At 42.1% G+C, this 13,878-nt stretch overlaps 1 protein-coding gene across 1 annotated transcript in view; it reads right to left on the bottom strand.

Annotated features, from left to right (window-relative positions):
- LOC133416035 (gamma-aminobutyric acid receptor subunit alpha-3-like) overlaps positions 1–13,419 on the bottom strand; it is a 63,454-nt gene extending 50,035 nt beyond the window's left edge. Inside the window, exon 1 of the mRNA XM_061702660.1 lies at positions 13,366–13,419. The gene's annotated coding sequence lies outside the window, so the exon portion shown is untranslated. The remainder of the gene's footprint in view (positions 1–13,365) is intronic.
- Between the last annotated feature and the right edge of the window lie 459 nt (positions 13,420–13,878).

The following is a 13,878-nucleotide window of genomic DNA, read 5'->3' as shown; positions in this document are numbered from 1 at the left end:
AATCCATTTTGTATTTTTGCATTTTACTTTTACATTTTTATTTTGACTTCAGGACGACTTTGCAAGGGCCGGTTAGAAACGGAGGGTGGGTCAGATGTGACCTGTTCGCCTTGCTATTATCTTGTTACCTTGTTACGAAGGCTATCTCCAACAAGAACATTGGCTGATCGCCACGTAGCAATAAATTAACAACAAGAAATCCCTTGGGCACAGAGTGGTTGGATACTTTTTATTATCCAATAAAACCACAAACCACACATTTTGAGATGAGTCCAGAAGCAACAGCAGTTGTGCTATTAAAGCCTTCACACTATTTAGGTTAGTTAATGAACCTTCAACGTCACACAAAAAGATTAGGTTCTCAAAACTACAACATCTAAATCTTCCCCTAATGAAACATTAATTAGATGAAGTGGATAGGGTAATGTGCAAGCTTGAGAGCTCCAACAATATGTATTCCTATGATGTATTGTGATTTGATTTGATTTTTTTCCCAATCAATGAAAGTCTTATGAGTGGGACAAATTTGAGTCTGGAATGGACTATTGCTTTTTCCTACATACGTATTTTTCTTCAAATCTGAACCAATCTGAGGTCAACCAGGTATCGCAGGAATGTGGTGGGTGGGTGTCGGACCACATTCATCGAAGAATTGAATGGGACCAGATTCTGGTTGGTTCTGTAAAGCTTAGAAATGTAAGTACAATCATTACGAATGGTATTGAAGCATCCACATTACTTAGGCCTCTGTCGCTATATATATCTTTTTTTTTTCCATGACAAAATCTGTTACCTAAAGACATCGAATTTCATTTGGTGATTGCATTGGGACTCAGGAGTCAATAGTGCAAGGCGATGAGATGGGCTGGTAATTCTCAGATGGGATTTTCGTGTCATTTCCATCAATCAAGACACTCCAAATGTCCCCTTCCATTACGGTTGCAACTCGGGATGAGAATGTCAGCTGTTTGCCAGACATTTGTTCAGTCTCCGTAATTGGTTTACATCATTTTTAGCCAGGCTAATAGAGCTCCACCATTTGCGTACAGACACAAGAATGTTGACGAGCATAGATATAGATTGATAGATAGAGAGATGGCTAGATATACCTTATTCATATTAAAATATAATAGCCAATCATGTCCTGGATAATTTTATTTCAATACAGAACGGAGAATTCTTTAAGGTTATTTGTTAATTTCTTATTAGCATGTCGCAGTATTGGCAGAATTTAGCATTTAACTTTGGTGTGCACGTAACAAAATCAATGTTAGACATGCAGCGCTTAACAAATGTATTAGACCGCCTGTCATACAAAACGGGTTTTAATGCCGACTTTAACTTTTCAGGGAGCCTGCAAACTTTTACCGTTTCGAACAGGGAAAGGGATGTTCAAACTCAATTCAACTTTTTTTTTTTTTTTTTTCACTGAATAAAATTCATCAAGCATAACATTGAACCACTAATACCACCACTTTTATTTTCAGAATGCAATTAAATGATTCTAATTTTAATTGGGCACGAATCAAGACATATCTGGTAAAAACTTTCTCAGGATATTTAAAAACTCATTTTGAAAATTCATGGATGACAATAATAATTATGCATAATTATAACATTTACATTTTTATTTTGGTTAAAGAGCTTCAACTTACTGGTGTATTAACCACTACAGAAACATAAAACCTATTTTGGTTGTTCCCAGTGTTGTTTGTTTCGGGCAGTTGTGGCATAAACCTTACATTGGGTGTTGGCGTAATAATTTGTCAAGCATATATAATTGGCTGCCCAGACCCAGTGCATTTTTTGGATTCCCATCCCCCGTTGTTTATGGCGACCATTTATTAGTGCATCTTTGAAGTGGCTTGATGAGAACATATCGATGTTCTGGCCATTACTAACATGAATGACAGCTATAGAGCCTAACTGTAATTGGTTTGCATCCTGTTAATAAAAGCCTTACAAAGAGCGAACTGGTCCAACAAAATCATTTCAACTCTCAATCCAACATCCAGGCTGCTTGATGCACTTTACAGTCATATTTGCCTCATCCTTAAAAATGTTGTTTTGGTGACATGGTCTCGATTTCTATACCTAACCAGACATGAATGTACTTGAAAGTTGCGTAGCTAAAAATGTAACATCCATAACAATTAAGAAGGCTTCATATTTTTAGATATTTTGTATTTTTATGCAGGTTAGTTAGGGTTACAAGTCCCGTCACTCGAATGACATTTTCAAAGGTAATTTAGTCGAGATACCCGCTGATGGGGTTCATACCTAAAGTTGAAAGCGGAGCTGCAGGAAATATGAAATCTTCTCCCAAGAACTGATGTTGTGTATCAAAAAATAAAAATCATAAAAAAAGAAGTCTTTCTGCTGCAAATTTCCAAATACGCATCACGTTCCATCATATCACGCCGCAGGAATAGAAAACGTATTTCAGTTTAGTGCACAGAAGCTGGTGCAGTGCACAGAGATATGCATATCAATGGTATCTTTTAATGTACGTTATCTGGCCCTCCTGTGGATAATAATCACCTTTCCCGTTCCCTTTGGGCCTGGATGGGAGGCCGTGTGGAAAGGATGTTTGCGGATGCTCTTTATGTGGCCGTTTGGATCCCACTTAGTATGACCGATGGTGGTGGCGAGGGCGCCTCTGGCAAGTGTGACTGCAGCTGTGGCTGCTCGGTCTCATGGCGCGTACAGCGCCAGGTGTTTAGGCTGTGCGGCACTCCGGTGAGCATGACCGATTATGACTGCAGAACGGATGATGGCGGATGCCGCGCAGGCGAGTGCACACTCTGGCAAAGACTTTGGCAGATGATGGTATAAAACAGCTCAGTGCATTCTCTGCTCCTCGGACTGCATCGGCGAGGCCCGCTGTGGAAATGTGACAGGCTATCTGCGATGAACATAATTCTGGATGCTCTGTGTGGGCGAGAGTGCCTCTTGTGATGAAAGCAGCTTTGACTACTAGTGCAGCAAGTATCACTTTGGAGACGTTTGCTGGTTAGGCAGAAGCTACGACGATAAACACTGCCAGTGTAACTAACTGACAGAGGCTGCCGGGGTGGGGCTGATTCGCTCCAGTAATCCTGAAATGAGTTTGTCTTGTTAAACTCTGGTGCGTGAGGTTGCTGTCGGGCAGTTCCGGTTGTTTCTGCACAAATGCAAATATTTTGTGTCAAGGTTTTTCTTATTTGTCCAAAAGGAAACACCCCTTTGAGCACAAACAAGCAAACAAGGAGTAGCAATGGCCAAATACTGTGTAGTACAGTATGCGCATGGGGGACAAAACTAGCCAGCCGGTTTCATTTCCCTCCTCTATCTACAACATTTTTCTGGAGCTTTCTGCACATTTTTGTCTAAAACGGCTTTGGAGGCTTGACGGGCACACAAATTCATTCAGCCACACAAATCCACCTCTCCTCCCATTCACATGATTTATAGCATGATTCTCTTCAAAACACCAATATATAGTGTAGCCTATCAAAATATTAGAATTCGATTTACAATCTTTATGCCATTGTACAGTGTACAAGGTCCCCAAACAATTTCCCCAACTTTTGCTTTAGCTCATGCCCCTGACATTTAGAATGGCACATACTTAGTTAAATATGACCTTGAGCCTAGACCTCTCAATAAAATATGTATTTGTTATATACAAATTATATTGAGCATCCTTCCCTATGTTCGACGTCCTACGGAAGGGAGAAATCCTGAGCTGTTGCTTGTGGTCGTCTTGTCCTTGCTGAGGACGGTTCTTACTTTCTTGGCATGAAGTCGAGCTCATCAAAGCGGGAGCGAGAGCCCGACTACCATGTCGTCCGACCCGTTTGCGGTGTTCGCTGATAGGCACCGAGGCAATGCCAAGGTTTTAACCTGAGCAGCCTTGTAACAACGGGATGGCACCCGGGCAAAGATTGCAAAAGATTGCTACCCATTACGCCTCTCGTTTGTCTGGCCACATTCTGCGGTATAGCATTGTGTTGATTTGATTATTTGCTGGCGCCACTGAGTGAGGACATAGTCTTCAAATAATTCAACTACTTTCTATTCAAATAAAGCACCAGACCACCTTCCACCTCAACTACCATTTTCTTTTAGCACTAATCTGAATTTTCTTTGAAGAAATTCCAAGCATGTTGCTATCGTCAGTCAGGGGAATGCTGACTGACATAAACTAGATCTGAGCACACTGGGCCTGTTCTGATTGTAGAAACAAGCTTCCAATAGACTAAGAGTATGGTTTTTTGTATTTTTTCTTTTACCAGCGTTTCCCAAGCTTTATCTTGAGCCAAGGCACCCATTTCACATTAGAAACATCTCATGTGAATCTCAATCTCACACAAAAACGTCACAGAACGTATGAATACTAAAACAATGATGATCCTGTCTCCATTTCCGAACAAATGCAGTTAGTGTGAAACCTGGGCCTCTTTAATTGAACACAAAGCTGATCTATTCACAGGAAGCCATGATTAGACACGGGTTTATTGTACCTACTGTCGCATGGCATGGGCAGAAATGTACAGTGTCCAGATATCACACCCTATCCTGCTCACGGCTGCTCGTGTGCATATTTGCACGGCATTTAGGGATTTTTGCGAGATGTTGTGATGCATTGACGAGTGCACCAGTCCAAAATGTATGCTACTTTTTAAAATTGTAACTCGGACAAAAGCTTCTTTCGACACTAACACGCAGTTTTATTTGTTTTTCGTTTTTTGTAATTGAGGCCCATCTGCCTCGTGCCACATTCCAGCATGCCAATGCAATAGTGATGTAAAATAAATCTCTTGTCTGTTTGCTATACCTACTGCAATTGAGTGTAGTAGGCTGAAACAGTGTGACTGTGGCCAAATGCTGCACAATTAAAATGCCTACAGTTATCTGGCAGGCTATGATTAAAAATAATAATACGGTTTTAGTTGGAAAATCACCCTCGAAAAAGAGGGCAGGGGGATTATTCTTGTATTGAAACCATCATGTATTTTAAATGACATGCAAAACATTGCAGTCATTTGCATAAGAAAATCCATGTTGGAACAAATAATACCAATAACTAGGCACCTACAGTTTACTGCCTGACAGGATTAAGTCCTAAAGTTCTAATAGGTCTGTACATTATTTTAACGACACAATCGACCTTGCTTTAAATCAAACGGTACACATATTTGATTGAAGTGATAAAAATCAGTGAACAACATAACCTCTGAGGGCGTTTTATAATACGACGGGAGCAGATGCTGACTCAGGAAGGGCATCCAGCAACATCGCAATCTAATTTTGATGTAAAGATTCATTGCACGCAGCAGACGACAAACACACACACATGCGCGCGCCCCCCCCCCCCCCCCCCCCACACGCACACGAGGTTGAATTATTTTCTTGATAAAGACATTCAGCCGCGAGCCCAAGACTATTGCAACACCTGCGCTCCTCACTGTGTCTGAAATGAAATAAGACATGGCTTTTCTGTCATTGCTGGCTTCCCCATAATTATTTATTTTCTGTTACTTAGTAATATGTTTGTTTGACTCTTCCACTAACACATCATCACAGCATCACTTCAAACTCGATTTTGCACTCGTGCCCCCACTTGTACAACCAACTATGCGCGCAATCTGTTTGAGCGAGTGAACACTCAATTTAGCACGCGCAATTTGGGCTCTCAGTTAATGAAAACCTTTCATTCTCTTTTTTCCTGTTCTTTTATTGATGTAAAGTGTCCTTGAGAGTCCCAAAGGTGGTTACAAATAAAATGTGTTGTTATTATAAATCGGGCCCCTAATGTTTGATGCAGACCAGAATTGAGTGAAGACATTGTATAAGCCTCATAATTAATGGGAATGTTTTAAGAAAGCTGTTTTTTTCCCCTTCAAAATGATCACATTCTAAACATTATCCAGTCATTTCGATGAATGATCAATGCGCTGGCTTTGCATTCATCAGGCTAAGACAATGTATTGTTCTTCTGCTCTCGACTCAGCTTGCTATTTGTTCAACGTGTAAATTGTAAAGTTGTCAAAACAGGTGTGGCTTGTCTTGTTTCCATTTATGTTTGTTCCTTCAATCTTCAAACTTCAATCATCCACTTCATCACATCCAAGTCAATCGCAACATCCAAATAAATTGTTTGGCATAGACAGTGAACATTTGGCACATTTTACATCGGCATTCCACAATCTGCTCTGAGCTGCTCCTACCAAAAATGCATATTCTTTGAAAACCGGGTCTTGTAAATTGATGTTTTGGCAAGACGCATCGTTATAGAGGAATAGAAAGAAGCCAAACATGAATGTTTTGACTCTTTTTTTTTTTTTAAATGTTTATATTACATTTTGGAAGTAACTAGCTGGTCTAACCTTCAACAGTCATCAGCAAGGAATGCAGGGAGCAGCCTGACTGTTTTTACATTGAAACCTTGATGACGCATCTCAACATTGCTTGCTGCAAGTGGATTTCCTAACCAAGTAATATCCCCCCCCCCCCCCCCCCCTCCCCTCCTCTATCTGCTGCAGGAGCTTTCCAGCATGACGACGGTTGGAGGGCAACAGGCAGTCCGCTGCAATGTGTTCTTGCGTGATTCTGACCTGGCAAAGCCGCACTACCAAGGTTAGTAACAAGCGTGTGCCATTAGGGGAAGAATTAAGTATCTACTGTATATATATATCTATAGATACAGCATACAGATATTTTTTGGTTTTGTTTTCAATGAGATCATTTGATTGTTGGTAGTCTTGCTTTATGAAATTTAATGCATAGATTATACAGCGATCTATTACCGACACACCTATTAGCTTGCAGGACAGTTGGGTTTAATTTTGGTCTCTATTATAACCAATAAAGGCAGATACAATAATTGCAGTAGATACAGTGTTGTATTTTCTTTGGGCACCACTACTGTATTATCACATCATCAGACTACTACATCTTACTGAAATCAGGATACATTGATTTGCACATAGAAGCTCCAACTTCAAGTGGTATTCCATCCCATTTTTACTTGTCAGAGGCCTGTAATTTTCCATTTTTCTGCAAACACAACGGCTTTGTATATATTGAAAGTTTTAATTCGATGACTCCCCTCTCAGTTCCAATATAGCAAGTGAATATGAGTTATTCAGGCGAAGAACACCATTCATATTCCATTCATAACCTTTCAAGCCTGCGATAAGACTTTTTGCAGGACCTGAGGATCTTTTGCCTCTGCACTAGATATGCAGCTTTAGGCTTTAGCCTGAACTTGTAACCTTAAAGGTCCAAGGAAGACTATACAAATAAGGGCAAGGCTGTATTATATTATCTATAGCCTCTTCTTATCAAAACGTTTTGGAAAAGGGAAAACAAATAGCTTTATTTTTGCTGTAGACTGAAAACATTCACAAGGTGAATATGAGACGAGAGAGCAACATTTCAGCTTTTATTTCTAGGTATTTACATTGAGATCTGATACATAACTTAGCATTATTTGTAACAAAACAACATTTTATGGAGGCAAAAGTATTGGAAAAGATAGACTTGAAATAGATTCAAGTCTTGAGGTTGACTTGGCCAGTCTAAAATCTTTCATTTCTTCTTTGATTAACTCAATTTGTTGTTTTACGGCAGTACATGCATTGAAGAAAACCTATAGAAAACTATCGCATTCAATTGATTGAAACCAAACTTTTAAAATACATATAAACACAAATAATCAATGTAACAGGACACGCTTGTGGTTTTGCTCACATGAAAAAGGTTATAGCCGATATCTTCTCCGTTGGGTATCAGACGCACATGTAAAAACCTGAAAATGAAAGCCTGAAATGTTGATCTTTTGTCTCATCATTGGATGTAAACCTCAAATGTTTTCATTCCACAGCAAAAATGAAATAATTGGCCTCACCGTTCCAATACTTTTGAAGGGAAGTGCATGGATGTATTTTTGTGTGTTTTTTTTTTTTTTTTTTCCTAGTCCCTCCTCCTGTTGCTTTGCACTTCAAAACGGGTGCCAGTGATTATGACGGACAAAAGCACATCTGCAGTGACATCTGATTGACATTATATCCCGAGAGTGCTTTTGTTCCGCATGAATTGATTTAATCGAGTATGATTTGGATTATCATTTTGTTGTACTCTTTCCCAAAGCCAGTAAAATACACTTTGGAATGAATCGCATCACAAATTCAAATGGAGTTACTGAGCAACTACAGCAAAGACTCCAACAGTGGCTCATCAATCAATAGTCATTGATTTTCTCTGCTCATTATGCTCTTGTTGAAGATGTTTCGTGGAATTTTGGTGAGTACTTTTATTCGCTAAATTGCTGAGACGCGCATTCACATGAGATTAGTCTTGGCAGCAGTCCTCTGCCGCTGCCAAAATACTCTAATTCCATTTTTCCGTGCCGCAAACTACGGATGTGGCGGTTGCCGACAGCTGACCAAAGAGTTGGTACCTTGAAGACATGATGATTACTTTTAGCATTGAATTATTATTGTTTTTAATGTAGTTTACCAAAAGAGGAAAAAAAACAAACAAACAAACTTAAGTTTCAACACCACCCCGATTTGTTAAGTCTGACATGAAATACATCTCTCACCACCAATGATTTTTGATCACGCTGGATGATGGACTCGTCACTTGTTATTCGCAGTAAGGCAGCGTGGGCTCGCTCGTTGTTTGACTTTGTACCATTTGCTGTCATCTCTCGCCTGGTGGAGCCACGCTGCAAACACCCGCTCAAAGCCTCTTGGTCATGACTGACATGATCATGGTGGAGGGTTCAATACACTTGGAGGGCTCTTGTGATTCTCTCCTGTCAGCTAGCATCACCCTCCTCATCATCAGACATGAGTTTTGCATTAGTCCGACCCTGCTAGTCGAGCTGGGTACCCAGGCTTCCATCTCTGAAAGTAGCCGCTTGTAGAAGGAGGGCTCTTTGACTGTTAATTAGCATACTGAGCCTCTTCGAAAACGTGCTGTAAACATTCACTTGTTGGGATAGTTTGAGCAAAGATGATGCTTTTCCTCAACTCTCTTGGAGACATTTATCTTCTAATCATCGGAGACGCTCTGCATTTTACAGCATCATTGCTGACTGTGCCTCAAGGAACAATATAGCAGAGTTAATCCTGTCAGCAAACCCACTGTTTTTCCCTCCACGTCGTATGGGAGTTCATCTGCAGAACCCAACGCAATTGCAAACGCATCCTCTATTGCGATTTTTCAGATGGAGCCGATCCACTCAATCACCCAAACAAAGCACATCCATCTGTAAGTCTCACAGTAAATATCACCTTCCTCCTAAACAAATCTGCTGCCTTTGACACATTGGCTGCACGCTGGACAATAAATCCGCTTGCTAGATTTCCGCCACCGCAGACATTTCCAGCGAGAAGACAGAGGGGGGCTCCGTATGTCTGAACAGCTGAAGAAACCGGCTGAGAAAAGTCATTTCCTTGCAGTCACACTCATGAGGCCAGGCAGTCATCGCTTTGCGAGTCCTGAAGTGTGCAAACTTGAGGAGGATGGCTGGGGGGGTAGAACATATGAGTGTGCACTACATCAAATTAGAGCGGCGGTAAAACACGAATATGTGACTGTGGGCCAGAGGGGTTTAAAATGTGGCAACTCTTGCAGGAATGAAAGATGCTTCTCGAGGGGGGGGGTGACGTCTTATAGTCTCGATTTAGAAAGACAGCCATTAAATAAAACCAGCGCACAGGCGCTCACAAACGTGTGAATACGCACAAAGCATACACAGCATGAATACACTTCCTGATGTGAAATGTCTGCACTTCACATTGGGCCTGCTTTCGAGAATGGGAAGAAACATTTGCGCCACTTGAATCCAGCACCCAAGTGCTTTGTTAGCGTAATCTTTTCTGAAAGACGACCGACGTTTATTGAGTCCTCATTAAGAGCACGGACTAAATTTAAAAAAAAAAAAAAAAAAAAAAAAAAAGAACATTGGTTCTGTCGTTTAGCACAAGTGTGCAAAGCCAAGCGGAAGCTACCTCACAATCATGTCTAATGACTCATAGAATAGAGTGTGCACAGCACAGCATCTAGGGTCCATAGTGCACATTATTCTATATATTGTATGGGGTGCATAGTACAGCTCAGTGTAGTGACGCACCAAAAACCGAAACAAGAAATTACTATGCCAATTATTAGTCATTTTTCATATTTGTAACGTTATGGCAACAACATTGCCGCAGGACAGTTATGGCAGTGTATTATGTAAGAGAATAACAATTATTCTGCATACTGTTCCATTACACAACATAATCATTACTCTGTAATTGTAATTGTTAATAAATGACGGCTGCAATATTAGTTATTTGAATGTATTTATTGGATCAACCTTTTTGGGTTTTTGCTTGCATCCTAACATCCTGTTTCGGCCGTTTTATTTCAGTGACAAAAGTCTTTCGAGAGGAAATGAACTTTTGTGTTATTTCTGTCCGAAAATGTTCTGTGGCCGAAAATGTGGTGCGTGACTCGTTTAGTCAGCCCTGTCAGTCATGGGTCCTTAGAATTGTGATCACCGGCCCCCACTTATGGCACCGCTGCTGAAACACTTGCTCAACAATTACTGGTCGACGGAATCGTCACTTATGTGATGGAAAAGGGAAGCGTTTTGGGAAAACAAACATGACTTTTAGTGAACAAAGCGTGTCTTCGTGCCATAAATATTACTATGTCATGAATAAAAGAACATGAAAGGCTGAATGACCTCCATTGTTTCCTCTCTCATGTTTCTCTTTGTTGGAAGTGATTGTCCGATGATGATTACATTTTGCGTGTTGTTACACCAATTACGCACACGGCACGGCTACGGACAACTCACGTGCACGCGCTACAGGGAAGAACCCATCCAGGTCAAATCACGATGACGAGCGTATCCTTCTTCCACAGGAGGCTTACGTTAAGTATCAAGGGCACAAAAGCAGTACCTTCCCGGAGACAAGCCCTCCCTAAACTGGTCCTACAAATATCTTCACCGGTTTCAGAGCTGGTCATCGAACTTGATTTTAAAGGGGAAGTCTAGAAAACGGCCTTTTGAATTGCTTGTACACAAATACTGCAATTGGCTCTCGGGACCGTCTGCCCATCCATCAAGTGTTAAAGTCACAAAGTCACAATAAAGTACATTTTCTTTGCATCCGCTTCCAATCTCTGATCATGTGTCTGTAATGTGCTATTCATTCATTCATTGATTTTCTACTGCTTATCCTGTCCTGGGTCGTGCGGGAGCTTGAGCCTCCTCTTGCTGACCTTTCGTAAGAGGTACTGCACGCCTCGGACCGGTCACCCGTGCCAGGTGGCACTTTTCGATTTCAAAAAAAATAAAAAAAATAAATACCAACAACAACAAAATTCACACCTATGGAAAATTTCGAGTTAACCATGTGTGCAGGATTTTGGAATGTGGGAGGAAAGCGAGGTAGTACAAGGACAACTCACAAAAGCGGCTGATGTGCTCATCGTACGTTCCATCGTGCCACCTATGACTCTATTACTATTATGTTTGATTATTTCTTATCCAATTTGCCAGTGAAATGCCTCTTCCATGAGTACAAACACAATAGATGGCTTTTGTCTCTTTGTGGGCAGCCATGTTACTTTTCATTGAAAGTCAAATTCAGATTCAGGGTCCAAAAGAGCTCCGCCCCTCGTCATTGGCACACCCCGCAGTAGATGGGGGCGTGGTAAGCAGTCATTTTCTTGACAGAAATTCCCAGCTGGTGGGATATGATTAGAGCGTGAAACGTGTGCTGTTATTCTTGAGCCTTGAGGTATTTTGACAATGCATGACATAGCGCTGTTTTAATTTGTGAAAAAACAAAAACAAACATAATCTCATTTAACTCATTCACTGCCAGCCTTCCCAGTTAACATGGATATTTGACTTCTAAAGTCGTCAATGGCAGTGAATGTGTTAAGTCCTATTGGATGTGGTTTGTTGTTCAAAGTCCAGAGGGGAACAAGGAGCAAATGGCCCAAAAAACGACGAAGATGAGGAAAATGGCTTCTGCTTAATTTGTGGGACATTGGGTGACCTGTTTGCACATTGCTGCCACTTACAGTGCTTCACTGGCAAAGTACCAAGTTTGAACATTCCATGTAAGTCAAACGTTAGCTAGCTGAGACTGCCTGTGCAGTGTGAGTTAAGAAGTTTTTAAAACGTTTCTAAAATTGAGCTTTGCGTAAAAGCACAATGATGCCCAACCTTTTCAGAATGTCCGTTAATGAATTGCAATGCTTGTACTATGTTACAAGAATTAAAGTCCAGGGTGACCCCGCCTCTCGCTCAAGGTCAGCCGGGATAGGCTCCAGCTTACCTGCGACCCTCCATGAAGACAAACGCTATAGCGAACGGATGTATGGATAGATTTAAGAGCTCATTTCATTTCCTGACTGATTGACGACGGGAGTTGCAACCACTTCAAACAGATGTTCAAGTCCACCCAATGTGTTTCATTGCATTTTAAAGAGCAACGGACGTCGTGTCCCAGTGATGTCACAAAAGGTCAGATGCCAGCGAGAAGGGTTGCGGTTCAAAATATCAGTTTGAGGCCTTTCTGTGTGGAGTTGCTCTCCCGCGCCTGTCTTGGTTTCCTCTATGTACGGCGTTTTCCGGTCGAAAACAAAATCCAATTTCCAGCCGGTTATCTCGACCGAGCTCTCGATCTGATTCCCGGGAGCTGCACGCCGGCTGCCCACTGATCCTCAATGATGCCGTAAATGCAGAGCACACATTGTTACATTCATGTTACGCTACCGTTACCTTTTTACCCTTCGGGTTTTGCATCCGATACAGTAAGTAGACACACATTACAGGGTTCATGTTGTCATCAGCGGTGTTGACTGAAAAGTAGGCTGTAAGGAGAAGGGGGGGGGGGGGGGTGTATTTGCTGGAGCTTTGGCTCCAAGGTTAAGTTAGCGTCTGCTCAACAGTCTCGTCACTGGTTGCGGCCGCTCCAGCCTTGCAAACACACACGGTCAGAGCCGCATGTGCGTTTCTTTGCGCAAACGTCTCGTTTGCGTCACACGTCGTCACGTTGTTTTGAATTGCGCATGCAGGACATATGTCACAATCGTCGCAACCCGCGTCAGTGTCGCATCGAGGGGCTCGAGCTGCAAAACGCGCGCATTCAAATGAGGACGCGATCGATGCGTTGCCCGCACGCAGGACAGACAACACAGCCGCATGCACGCACGAGACCTGTTAAACCACCACACTGCTGCAGTCGCGCCACGAGCCGCGGTTGTTGCACGGGAATCTACCGCCACACGTGCGACACCTTGAACGCATCACCCCGTGCAAAACACAATCAAAAGCAATTCAAAAGACAAAAACACTCTCACCTCTTGGAAACAAAGCTCGTCTTCCTGCTGTTTCTTCTTTTTTTCTCTCTCCCCCCCCCCCCCCCCCCCCCCCCCTCCAGTCTTTGGAGTTAACGAGGTTCCGACGCGGGGTCCGGCTGATGTCTCCCTGCTGCCTTTTGGGATTTCTTTTCCTTTTTTTCCTTTTTTTTTTTTTTTTTTTTTTTTTTGCTTGCTGCCAGCGTTAAAATAACAGACAAATTGTGTTCCCCTCGCAAAAAAGCTCTGCCCTTCTCAAACTATCCTTCCCGCCCCCAACATGTCGCCATCTGAGATTGGTGCTCTTCAGGAGGGGCAAACCCTGAAGCTGCTCATGTGTCACGCGCTCCACTGGCCACGTGGACGCGCATCGCATGCTTGCGGGAGCGCTTGCCGAGTTGCCTGCGATGTGCTCGACAAATGGAAAGGACCACCCATCAACTGAACGTTACAAGTATCCAACATTTGAACCATCCCACACACACACCTTTTTTTCTTTTTTCTTTTTGCTGCTTC

This window comes from Phycodurus eques, chromosome 17, assembly GCF_024500275.1.
Source record: "Phycodurus eques isolate BA_2022a chromosome 17, UOR_Pequ_1.1, whole genome shotgun sequence".
Lineage (NCBI taxonomy): Eukaryota > Metazoa > Chordata > Actinopteri > Syngnathiformes > Syngnathidae > Phycodurus > Phycodurus eques.
This window is presented reverse-complemented; position numbering and strand designations above follow the sequence as displayed.